The sequence below is a fragment of the Triturus cristatus genome, chromosome 9, assembly GCF_964204655.1.
Source record: "Triturus cristatus chromosome 9, aTriCri1.1, whole genome shotgun sequence".
Taxonomy (NCBI): domain Eukaryota; kingdom Metazoa; phylum Chordata; class Amphibia; order Caudata; family Salamandridae; genus Triturus; species Triturus cristatus.
In genome coordinates this window covers 82,056,958-82,069,833 of record NC_140592.1, presented here as the reverse complement: position 1 = coordinate 82,069,833, position 12,876 = coordinate 82,056,958, and positions in this window count along the sequence as shown.

Genomic DNA, 12,876 nt, shown 5'->3' with positions numbered 1-12,876 from the left:
TGGCCGAAAGGAGGAAGGCCACGGACGGGAAATTCTGGGTCGGGTGTGTGTGTTCTAGTGGGAAGGATCGGCTAGGTCGTGGGTTCGGGGGCTGTGTGAGGTGCAGGGGTCAGGTATGGCTATGTCACGAGGGCCGGGTCTAACACGCGTCCCCCCCAGCTGAAAGCCAGAGAGAACTACCCATCCTCTTGGGGGTTTTCTTCGCTGAAGCGGAAGAACCGGGAGAGGCCATCGGCGTTGGCGTGGTCAGACCCAGGGCGATGTTCCCCGGTGAAATCCATCCCCTGGAGGGAGATTGACCACCGCAGTAGCTTGGGGTTTTCTCCTCGCATCTGCATGAGCCATCGCAAGGGGCGATGGTCGGTTTGGACCTTGAAATGGGTGCCGAACAGGTAAGGGCGTAACTTCTTGAGGGCCCAGACTACGGCGAACGCCTCGCGCTCGATGGTGCTCCATTTTTGTTCTCTGGGCAACAGCCTTCGGCTGAGGAAGGCCACGGGCTGGTCTAGGCCTTGGTCATTCACCTGGGACAGGACGGCCCCAATTCCATGCTCGGAGGCGTCCGTTTGGACCACAAACTCCTTGGAGTAGTCGGGGGCCTGGAGGACGGGGGCAGTGCACATGGCCGCTTTCAGGGCCTCGAACGCCTCTTGGCAGGCAGGGGTCCACTGCACTTTCTTGGGCTGTTTCTTAGACGTGAGTCCCGTGAGGGGACCGACCAGGCTGCCGTAATTCCGGATGAATCTCCGATAGTAGCCCGTGAGGCCCAGAAAGGCTCGGACCTCCGTTTGGGTAGTGGGGGGTTCCCAGGCTAGGATGGCGTCGATTTTGGGCTGTAGAGGGGCGACCCGACCGCTTCCGACCTGGTGCCCCAGGTAGGTTACCGACCCTTGCCCAATCTGGCACTTGCTGGCTTTCACGGTGAGGCCTGCCTGGCGCAGGGCGGTTAGCACTCTCCGGAGGTGCTGGAGGTGCTCACTCCATTCGGAACTAAAAACTGCAATATCGTCGAGATATGCAGCGCTGAATTTTTCCAGCCCGGCCAGGACTCTATTTACCAGTCGCTGGAAGGTGGCCGGGGCATTTTTCATCCCGAAGGGCATCACGCAAAAGCGATAGTGCCCATCCGGGGTGGAGAAGGCGGACCGCTCCTTGGCTCCTTCTGTGAGCGCAATTTGCCAGTAGCCGCAGATGAGATCGAAGGTGCTGAGGAACCGAGCAGCCCGAGTCGGTCAATGAGCTCGTCGGCTCGGGGAATGGGGTGGGCATCGGCTCGGGTGACTTCATTGAGTCCTCGGTAGTCCACGCAGAAGCGGAGCTCTGGGGCGATACCGGGGGCAGCTGCTTTCGGGACCAGGACCACGGGGCTGGCCCAGGGACTGTCTGAGGGCTCGATCACTCCCAAGGTCAACATCTTCGAGACCTCGGCCTGAATGCAGGACCGGACTCGATCAGGGACTCTGTAGGCTCGGTGTTTCACCGGTGGGCTGTCTCCGGTGTCCACGTCATGGACACACCAGTCGGTGACCTTGGGGACCAGGGAGAAGAGATCGGAAAACTGCCCTAGGAGCTGGCGGCAATCCTCACGTTGCTGGGAAGTGAGGGATGGGGAGAGGTTCACTCCCTCTACGGAGCCGTCCTTCTCTTTGGTGCACAGGAGATCCGGGAGAGGATCCGACTCCTCCTTGGACCCGTCATCAGTGGCCAGTAGGAGGCTCAGCTCCGTCCGCACAAAGTGGGGCTTGAGGCGGTTCACGTGGAGGACCCGGAGGGGGTCCCGTGGTGACTGGACGTCCACCAAGTACGTGACCTGGCTCTTCCGCTCAACCACTATGAAGGGCCCGGTCCATTTATCCTGGAGGGCGCAGGGTTTCACGGGGGCCATGACCCATACCTGCTGGCCCGGCTGAAACTCGACCAGAGTGGCATTCTGGTCGTACCAGCGCTTCATCTCCTCCTGGCTCGCCTCCAGGTTGGCCTCGGCCATCTCTCGGAACTTCCTAGTCTGGTTTCGGAGGGTCAGGACGTATCGGAACACATCTCGGGGGGGGCCTCGGGGCGCCGCCTCCCACCCTTCCTTGACCAGGCTGAGGGGCCCCCTGACGGGGTGCCCGTAGAGCAACTCAAAAGGGCTGAACCCCAAGGATTTCTGGGGAACTTCTCGGTAGGCGAATAGGAGTCAGGGGAGCAGGACGTCCCACTTACGCCGGAGGGGCTCTTCCAAGCCCGCGATCATCCCCTTCAGAGTCCGGTTAAACCGCTCTACCAGGCCGTTCCCTTGGGGGTGGTACGGGGTGGTGAATTTATAGGACACCCCGCATTGTTGCCACAAGGACGTCATGTATCTGGAGATGAAGTTGGTACTGCGATCGCTCACGACCTCGCGGGGAAAACCCATGCGGGAGAAGATTCCCATCAACGCCCGGCCCACCACGGGGGCTGTGACGGTGCACAGGGGGATGGCTTCAGGGTATCGGGTGGCATGATCCACCAGGACGAGGATAAAACGGTGTCCTTGGGAGGTTGGGGGGTCCAGCGGCCCCACGATGTCGATCCCGACCCGCTCAAAAGGGGTACTGACGACAGGGAAGGGTTGGAGGGGAGCCTTGCGCTTTCCTCCGCTCTTCCCACTGGCCTGGCACGTGGGACAGGACTTGCAGTGGGCTTCTACATCGGCTTTCATTCTGGGCCAGTAGAAGTGAGTCACGAGGCGACTGTAGGTTTTGTCCTGGCCCAAGTGGCCTGCGAGGGGAACGTCGTGGGCCAAGCCCAGGAGGATGTTTCGGAAGCGTAGGGGTACCACCAGCACCCGGCCGGATCCTAGCTCCACCGACTTCTGCTCGCTGTACAAAAGGTCATCCTCCCAGTACACCCGGTGCGTCCCAGTCTGGTCGCCCGCGACCTGGGCCTCTGCCTGTTGCCGGGGCCCGACCAGGGAAGGACAGGTAGCCTGCTCACGGCAGAACTCCTCTCGGGAGGGGCCCCCTTCATGGCGCCACTGGGCCAGTTCGGGCAGATCGCTTAACTCGGTGACCTGGGCGGAGTCGGAAGGTGGGGGTTCGTCACTGGCGATCGTCCCTTCTTGTGGGGGGATGTGGGGACCCTCGGCGGGGACCATCCTATCTTCCGTGGTCGGGGCATCGTCGACTTCCCCCAGAGGGGTCAGTCGGGCCGCCATGGATGGGTGGTGGCGCACACCCACTCCGGGAGGCCCATCATCCCTAGGTGGGTCTTGCGCTCGACTTGTTTCCAGGGGGAACTTTCCAGGTCGTTCCCCAGGAGACAGTCGACTGGCTGGGAGGTCCTCACTGCGACTTTCAGTTTACCGACCACCCCTCCCCACTCAAAAAGTACCAGGGCTACTTTACACAGACTTTCCGTGTTGTCTGCTGAAATGACCGGGCAAAAGACGTTGGGGAGGACCTGGTCTTCGTGGACTAAATGACTGAGGACACCGGTGATGCTGGCCCCGGTGTCACGGAGGGCTTCTACTTGGTGGCCATTGATCGTTACAAGCTGCCCATATTTCTTCGTGTTGGAGGGCAGGAGGCTTCCAGGGACCATTTCTCTATCTCCTAAGGATACTAGGGCCATGGCTGCGGGTTCCCACTCTACGGTCTCCTCAACCTCCTCCCCCAGTGCTACATTGGCTATCTGTCTAGCGGGGGTGCTGCCTGGGTGGTGTGTGGGGCCATGGGGCATTCAGGGTCGTTGGCATAATGCCCGGGCTTCTGACAACGGAAACAAGTGATGGTCACCCGGTGCCCCCGTCTCAGGGGGGGGCCGGATACAGCTGGTGGGGTTGGCGGGAAAGGCGGGGGTTGGGTCTTCGGGGGACTAGACTGGGACTCTCTCTGCCCTCCCTGGTTTCCCCCCCCCTCTCTGGCGGGGTGGTCCCTGACTGGCTCGGGGGTACTCTCCTACAGGGCCCCGGGAGACCCGGGTATTGGTCCAGTGATCCGCCTCGACAGCCAGCTTTCTCGGATCCGTGAGCTTGCTGTCGAGCAGATGCTGGCGCAATTCCACAAAGCAGTTCGCAGCCAGGTGTTCCCACAACATAAGGTCTGTTAGTTCTTCCGGGGTGGTTACCTTGCTGCCCTTGATCCACCCATCGAACGCACGGCTAAAAAAGTTCACATATTCCACCCAGGTGGTACCCGGGATCTTCCTGCAGTCCCGGAACCGCTGGCGGTACATCTCCGGGGTGAGGCCGTACCTTGTGAGGAGGGCCTCCTTCATGTGGTCATAGGAGGTCTGCATGGAGGTTGGTAGGTCGAGCAGGGTGTCTCTCCCTTCGCTCAGGAATCGTCCCCACAACCCGGCCCCCCAATCCTTCTGCGGGACACGATGGGAGGCCATGGCGACCTCGTAGGCCCGGAACCACTGTTGAATGTCATCGTTTTTGTAATATTCTTTGACCACATCCTTGGGGATGTGGACCTTCTGCTCCGCCGGGGAGGCCGCCTCTCGGTTCCCCGGGGGCCGCGCTTCTTCGCTTTTTGCTTTTAGCTCCAGTTCCTTCAAGCTGCGTTCATGTTCCAGTTGAAGTCTCCTTCCTTCGTGTTCCCGTTGGAGTTTCTTCTCTTCCAGTTCTCCTTGCACCCGCATCTGTTCCACTGCTAGCTTTTTCTCGGCTAATTTCAACTCGCCCTCAATTTTGAGTTTGGCTAATTCGAGTTCGTGATGGCGACTTCTTTCTCTGTCTGCGAGTTCCTCCGGGGATAGGCCCCCGTCTGGTACGAAGCTTCGCGCCTGGTTGCTGCTGCGTTCTCCTTGGGAGGGTCCAGCTTCGTCGTGGGGCTCCACCGCTCCTTCTGGGCGGGGGGCTCCAGAATCCACCCAAGCTTTCAGTGCCTTTTGCATATCTTCTTTGGTGTTGAGACCAGTGGTAGCGCTTTTGAGTTCCTTGCAGAATTGCTTCAATTCTCTGTGTGTGTACTCTTCCAGTTGTTCCGCCTGGAACACGGTACTGGTGTCGTTTTCTGTGAGAACCACGGCGTTTCCTTCTGCCATCTTTGTCGGTAGTGCGTCAGCCGTTCACGGTACGATCTCTAGATTATAGGCCCGAATCCCGTCGCTTGCCACCAATGTTAGAAGGCGCCCTCAGAGGAGCCCGGAGGGGGCCCTGACTATTCTGAGACCAACCCTCGAGGTATCGTAGCCGGGCACTTGCGGGAGAGTCCTCAGGGGAGGAATCTCGTATCTAGGATCGTACACTTGGCACCACACGACAAAGAGACACCACACCGGGAGTTCTTAAGAATAAATCTTTATCAGATCGGAGTTGTAGGAGCTTTATGATCAGCAAGGAAAATATATACAAGTGGAGCGCGGGCTCACAGAGTCTTTGAGGGGGGTAGGAGGTAGCGGGACAGTCTTTGGGGGATATGGATCAAATGCAGGAGCGTACCCGGCGCACAGCTCACAATCCTCAAGCTGGGGGATACGCTTGTCGTCGTGGGGTCCGGCGGGACCAAGAGAGTCTGTGGGAGCCGCGAGTCACTCAGCAGGGCTCAAGTACAAGTTCGGAGGTCTTACGATCTTCAGGGAGCCGCGAGTCACTCAGCAGGGCTCAAGCACGAGTTCGGAGGTCTTACGATCTTCAGGGAGCCGCGAGTCACTCAGCAGGGCTCAAGCACGAGTTCGGAGGTCTTACGATCTTCAGGGAGCCGCGAGTCACTCAGCAGGGCTCAGGTGTTTCCAAAGGCGAATCTGCCGGACAGTCCCAGAGCACCCCTTGTTATAGGGCGACCCCTCTTTGATGTCCGGAGTCTGTGCAGGCAGGGGTCTTGTCACCTGGGGGTTGCTTGTCTGGGTTTTCCTGCCATTGTCTTTTGATCCTTTCAGGGCCGGGTTGGGAGGAGTCCCAGACACCCAGCAGGCGTGGAGCCAGCCCTCGGGGAGGCCAGCGGGCCGATCGAAACCCACCTTCCCAGGGAAGCTCAGAGGTGTGATAGAAACTGCTCCTCCCTCTCTCATCCCAAGGGGAGCGCGATGTCCTCCAGCCGGAGTGGCGCCGCTAGGCCAGGGTCGCGCTGGGGCCGGGCGGCCATCTTGGTGCATGAAGTGGGCACGCGGGCCCGGTGTGGCCGAAAGGAGGAAGGCCACGGACGGGAAAGTCTGGGTCGGGTGTGTGTGTTCTAGTGGGAAGGATCGGCTAGGTCGTGGGTTCGGGGGCTGTGTGAGGTGCAGGGGTCAGGTATGGCTATGTCACGAGGGCCGGGTCTAACACTTGCACCATGGCACAAAGGGGCCTGCATTGGTGCTAGACAGCAGATTGTGCGCCAGCGCAGGCAGAGAGCAGGAATGCGCCATATATTGGTAAATACAACACATTCCTGCCTTGTCCCTTACACTCTGCACAGCAAGTTGCTGAGTTGTTTTGTGTGAAAGATTGATAAACTGACCCCCTGTGTATGGTTCTAGTTTAGACACGTAAAACAACTGACATTTGCCAGTTATGGTTACCAACAAACACAACACATGCCAAAACTTGTGCCATCTGCCATGCTCAAAACACTATTTTGCTCAAAGGCACAGAACCCAAAAAGTGTTAGCAAGAAATCAAAATGATGAGTGGAATAAGTTACATTGTTATTTGACAAATTTCAGTGGTTTTACGCGTTTTAGCCTGAATCATAACTGAGTGTTTAACTGTGTCTTTTCAGTGATTATATTTATGCGTGTGTCTGTGTTAGGAATGCACGTTTTTAAGTGCATCTCTGCATGGTATATGCGTGGTACCACTGTGTGTGCCTGAAGATTGCTCCTGCATATGTGCACCTGTTTGTAGTATCTGTGTTTGCGTGGGTTATTAACACAGCCTGACTGCATGCTGTGTGGTCATACATCTGTAAATGTGCCTGTGTGTGACGTGTTCTTATGTTATGTTTATGATGAGTTCACATCTATATGTATGTCTGTGGTGTAGTCCTCTAGGTATGTATGTGGGAATACACATGTATGGGTGTGCTTATGTGGGGTGCATGCTTGTGTTATGCATGAGGAATCCCTACCTGAATGTGTGCCTGTGCGCAATACATTCTTGTGATATGTATGTAAGAAATACTCACTTATAATTGTGCCTTTGTGTCCAATGTTCTTGGGTTATATGTGCAAAGGATACAGATGTTTACGGATACAGATGCCTCTGTGTGATTCAGTGGCCTAGCAAGAGCTTTTGCCACCGGGGGCGATCCCTGAGTTTGCTGCCCAGGGATGGCTGGTGTAGATAAGAGTGGGGGGAGGGGGGGAGGCGACAGATGACGACAAGCGGGGAACGACGGATGACGACGATGGAGAATAAAAAGTATTTACAATGAAAACTTACCTTGCGCTTGCTGCCGCCCCCCAAAAAGTGGTCTGATTTTACTTGTTTAAAAAAGATCAGGTGTGCATGCCTGAAGTATTACTGCATTAAAGCTAGGCCTGTTGGCTTTGCCAGTCCTTATGCTAGGTATGGGAGGGATCCTCGTGGTTAAAGTGTGCCTGTGTGTGGTGAGTTTTTGTGTTGGATACATGAGAGATCCTTGTGGTTAAGTGTGCCTGTGTGTGGTGAGTTCTTGTGCTAGCTTTATGAGGGATCCTCATGGCTAGGGGTGCATGTGTGTGTGGTGAGTACTTGTGTTAGATATATGAGGGATCCTCGTGGTTAAGTGTGCCTGTGTGTGGTGAGTACTTGTGCTAGATATATGAAGGATGGTTACTCGTGGTTAAGTGTGCCTGTGTGTAGTGAGTACTTGTGTTAGATAGATGGGGGATTTTTGTGGTTAAATCTGCCTGTGTGTGGTGTGTTCTCATGTTAGAAATGTGGGGCTCCGTGGTTAAATGTGCCTGTATGTGGTCATAGCTGACATGGTTTCAGATTGCTATGTGTAACATTTTCATAATTTCAGTGTAATTATGAGTGACATTTCAACAACTATGAGTGACTATCTCCATCACGACTGACAAGAGTCACCCGACTGTCACCTGTATTTGAACCCGACAGGACGACTCCCTGGAGGCGTGCGGCGCCCGGCTTTCCCTTAAAGGTAATTGCATCCCTGATTCCATCGGAAGCTCTATAACTAGGACTACACAGCCATGGAATCACTGGGATAATTAACTTACAGTTTTCAATACCAGTGAGGACTTCAAAAGGTTTGGTCCTCGCAAGCAGAGTTCACCTCACTCCAGAGGAAAATACCGACCTGGCCATTAATTATTCATCCTTCATTGGCAACCTGGGATGCCTGTGTGGCACCAGGACTAGGTTGCTCCCATTCGTCCTGAAGAAGACTCGCAAGCGGAGGTTTAAGTCACCTTCTACGCACTAGTCGAGTCGAAACGTCGATGCTCCCCACCCACCCAGGGCCTGTACCGCATTTCATCCCTACCGTCTGATGTTGCATTTATGCATCTACAAGAAACTGCAAAATATGTTGTAAATAATGTACTTAGGACAGGCCAAATTGCACTGGTCTCTTTACCAGTTTGTTGTCAAAATATTGAAAAATGTGTGAATTTTGAAACTAGTGACTTACACTTCTCCTTATCCATCACGAGCACACCCCTCCTTCACTCCCTTCTTGAGCAACCTTTCCATCGTCCTAATGTCAAATAAGTTTGAGTAAACTTAAGTATATAAAATGAATATACTGAACTAAAAATTTTTTTGGGGCGCTTCTTTTGTTTTACATTTATTGTATGTTTTGAATTACTCAACTTCCGCTACCAGGATATGTAGTTGCATTCCAAATTGTATTGAGGAGTGCGGAAAACCTGATACTGAAACCTCAAAGGTTCAACAAGAAGAAAACATATAAACGATCCTTCTCTGGCATGGCGCCCAGGATATGGAATACACTTCCCCCAGAAACCAGACTGAATGCCTCTACCTCACCTTTCAAAAAGGAAGTTAAAGCCATTCTCATGGCAAAATTCACCTGAACACAGACTAAATAAATTCCGAGATCAACAGGTCCCTTACTAGTAATCCTTACTATGTTAAGGGTCCAACTAAACATCCTAGTCACTTTATCTGCCCTTGACTTGACTCAATGGGAATGTTCCTGTTATGTACCCTACTGCTTTTTGCACGAGATGTTATGTATACGTGAGTTACCTGCATTTATTTGTTTGTATAACTAACAGTTGCTTAATGTAAAGCGCTCTGATATCCGCAAGGATCTTGTTCGCGCTCTATAAAACCCTCAAAATAAAATAAATAAATAAATAAAAAGAAATAGATTACTAGTGGTTGACTGATATAGCGACACACATATGATAAATTGCAAATTGATTTTCTTTAAAGTCAATCAAGGACCACTTTTCTCATTTTCGCATTGTACCCAGGTCTTGTGGCGATTATTGGTTTACCCCATTATTTTGTAATGACCAGGGCTCGAGTCGGGGTACCACGTGGGTGGACGGCGTCCCCCCACTTATTTTACCAGGCGCTCGATAACTGGAGCAAATGGAGCCACACATTCACTCTTTGGCCTCTCTGGGGCGAGATCGGAGCTCATTAAGAATGCTGCTCACGCGCTGGCTTCTCTGATGCAATCACAGCTAAGGTGTGAGCGAGGGGAGGCAATGAGTCTGATGGTGCAAGCCACCTTTCGTGACGTCACTTCCTGTCGTGACGTCGGCGTCCCCCCACTTCTTTTTTTAGGACTTGTGCCCTGGTAATGACCCGAATATCACCGGCACGGCCGAAAACAAGTTAGTAAGTGCCACTTCAACTATGCCATGCAGCTCAGGGCTCCTGAAAAGTACTGTGTACACAGCAGGGAGACTAGACTGTGTGTGTGAACTTCGGCTAACACACAGGAAGGACCCTTGTGGGTAGGTGTGCATGTGTGGTGAGTACTTGGGTTATATACCCGAGGGACCCTCGTGGTTAAGTGTGCCTGTGTGTGGTGTGCTGCCGTGTTAGCTACATGAGGGGCTGTAGAGACCTGGGTCAGGGCACTAGGACCTTGTAGTGGACGATGGGGACACCAAGGGAACCGGACACCACATCGTCCACTACAGGTTAAGTGTTAACCACTCTTGGTTAAGTGTGCCTGTGTGTGGCAGGCCCCAGCCTGTGTTTCAAGTGTCAGGGCAGACAGTGCCGCCCGCTCATCATCACGACTCCCCCGCTTCCTGCTCATTAAGTAACTTGGAGCACAGATAAGGCTTGTCCCCAGAGCACAAAAACCGTGAACAATCTTGCTTTCTAAGTGGAAACTTTCACTCCCCCTTCCTCGCTCCCAGCAGAAAATACACCATTTTCTGGCTCGTGATTGTCCTACAAGCCTGTTTCATGTTACAGGCCGGAGCGCAGCTGCGCAGTCAGGAGCCTCTGACAGGGAAGCTGTGCGGGGCCGCCTCTGGGTGCCCGGCGTCATCTACCGTCAACGGCGTCTATTTTGACCTAAAACAGGCACTTTCTCCACTCGCAAGTAAAGGGGTGTCTTATCCCCAGAAATTGAAGCCAAAAATGGCTTCGCGCCGGCTACTAATGGGCTAGATGGGGGGCAGGTTAGGGTGTCCAGATCGTGCGACCCAAAAAACCGGGACATTTTGCAAAAATAGAGGAAGGACTACAATCTTACATCAACAAAGTGGCAAAGAATGACAGCGCTCATCAACATAAAAACACAGAAGAGGCACTGAGAAAATGAATAAAAAGTAATTTTTGAAACCAGCATCATACCTGTTAATTGACTGAAAATGAGATCCTGTGCACACGTATGGATAGTTATCAGGTTCTGTATGTATTCAACATGAGCCAGAAGGTGTGAGAAAAATTCTTATTAACGGATAAACGCTGGTCGACATCAGGCGTGTTGCGTGCAAGATTTCTTTTAATGAAAAGTTTCAATTCAATATACAAAAGAAATTAATCAGCCGACACGTGTTTCGTCACAACGTGTAGCTGTTGTGACTCATCAGGGCTGTACGGAAGGTATTGTGTAAGTCAAAAAGACCTCAGTACGAAGTCACGCGAGGAGAAGGACCCGCTGAGGAAACGGCGGGAACTGGGATCGCACGGATAAAGCTAAAATAGCAGGATCGGTTGAAGAGCGGTCTCGGGTATGGGATCAACTCGCGATTCCAGGGTGCGGAATGTACCTGTTAATTAAATTGCTCACTCATAACAGCTGCTAACTAGCCCTGCTTTGGAAGGCCTTAAAAAGGGCCTCTCACTGTTTTCAGTTTACCCTCTCAAAAAAAACGGGACATGAGCCAAATTTACCGAAATCTGCCAGAACAACTGTTGAAAAATCGGGACTGTCCCGGCAAATCAATCCGGGATGCGTGGTTACCGTGGGTCAGTTGTATACTGCACTCCGGGTTACCGTAGATCAGTTGAATACTGCACTCCGGGTTACCGTAGGTCAGTTGTATACTGCACTCGGGGTTACCATAGATCAGTTGTATACTGCACTCCTGGTTACCGTAGGTCAGTTGTATACTGCAATCCGGGTTACCGTAGGTCAGTTGTATACTGCACTCCTGGTTACCGTAGATCAGTTGAATACTGCACTCCGGGTTACCGTAGGTCACTTGTATAGTGCACTCCGGGTTACCGTAGATCAGTTGAATACTGCACTCCGGGTTACCGTAGGTCAGTTGTATACTGCACTCCGGGTTACCGTAGGTCAGTTGTATACTGCACTCCGGGTTACCGTAGATCAGTTGTATACTGCACTCCGGGTTACCGTAGGTCAGTTGTATACTGCACTCCGGGTTACCGTAGGTCAGTTGTATACTGCACTCCTGGTTACCGTAGTGACAGTTGTATACTGCACTCCGGGTTACCGTAGGTCAGTTGTATTCTGCACTCCGGGTTACCGTAGGTCAGTGTTTACTTCACTCCTGGTTACCGTAGGTCAGTTGTATACTGCACTCCGGGTTACCGTAGGTCAGTTGTATACTGCACTCCATGAATAGGAATACAGCGAGAGTAGGTATTTACTGGGTACAATAAATACTCTTGCACCCGCAGTATGAGTTGGTGGGAATGAGGTGAATAATTTACCGCACGTGAAAATACCATTACCCCAGGATGAGGTATTTATCACCTGTGGTAAATACCTTTTATTCCGAGTTTTCAACAAGAAAACAATGCATGACAGATGGAATCGGTTTTTAACACACCAAGGGCAAGATGTATCAAAATTGCATTTTGCGAGTCTATAATAGCAAATTTTACCGATTCGCTATTATAGACTCGCAAAATGCAATGTATGTAGGTTTCAGCATATTTTTGGCGATTCCTACACATTCCTTATTTGCGACTCGTAAATTGCAAGTAGCAAATAAGGAATGGCTTCCCATTCACTTCTATGGGCCTAGAGGCCCACAGGAATGAATGGGAATTGCATGGGAAATATGCGAGTACCCAATAGGTATTCTCAAATTGGGCACCCTATTTCAAGGATGAAAAGGGGCCAAAAGGCTACCCTGATGCACCCCTGAAATGTGCACAAGTGGTGCACAGACATGCCCTAAGGGCACTTAGAAAAACGCTAAATTGTGAATTTTTTGTGCATTTTTCTAAGGATTTGAATTTACCACCAACTTGAATTTGATGGTAAATTGCGATTCCTTAAAGCAGGGTCGCAATTTAAAAAGCGCTTCCTGCATTGCATTTAGAGTATCGCAAAATGCGATTCGCAGAATAGGTAATCACAAAAATTGTGATTCCCTATTTTGCAATTGCCTTTTGGGATGATACATCCTAAAAGGCTTTTTCCCGTTCACAAATGAGTTGATTCTGCGAATTAGCCCGTTTGCGAACGGGAAAATGCTTGATACATCTGGCCCCAAATTCTGAATTTTTTGGCTTCTTCCTGGCCTTTTCCCTCTTATAAACTTCAGCAGGTTTGACCTGCCTCGATT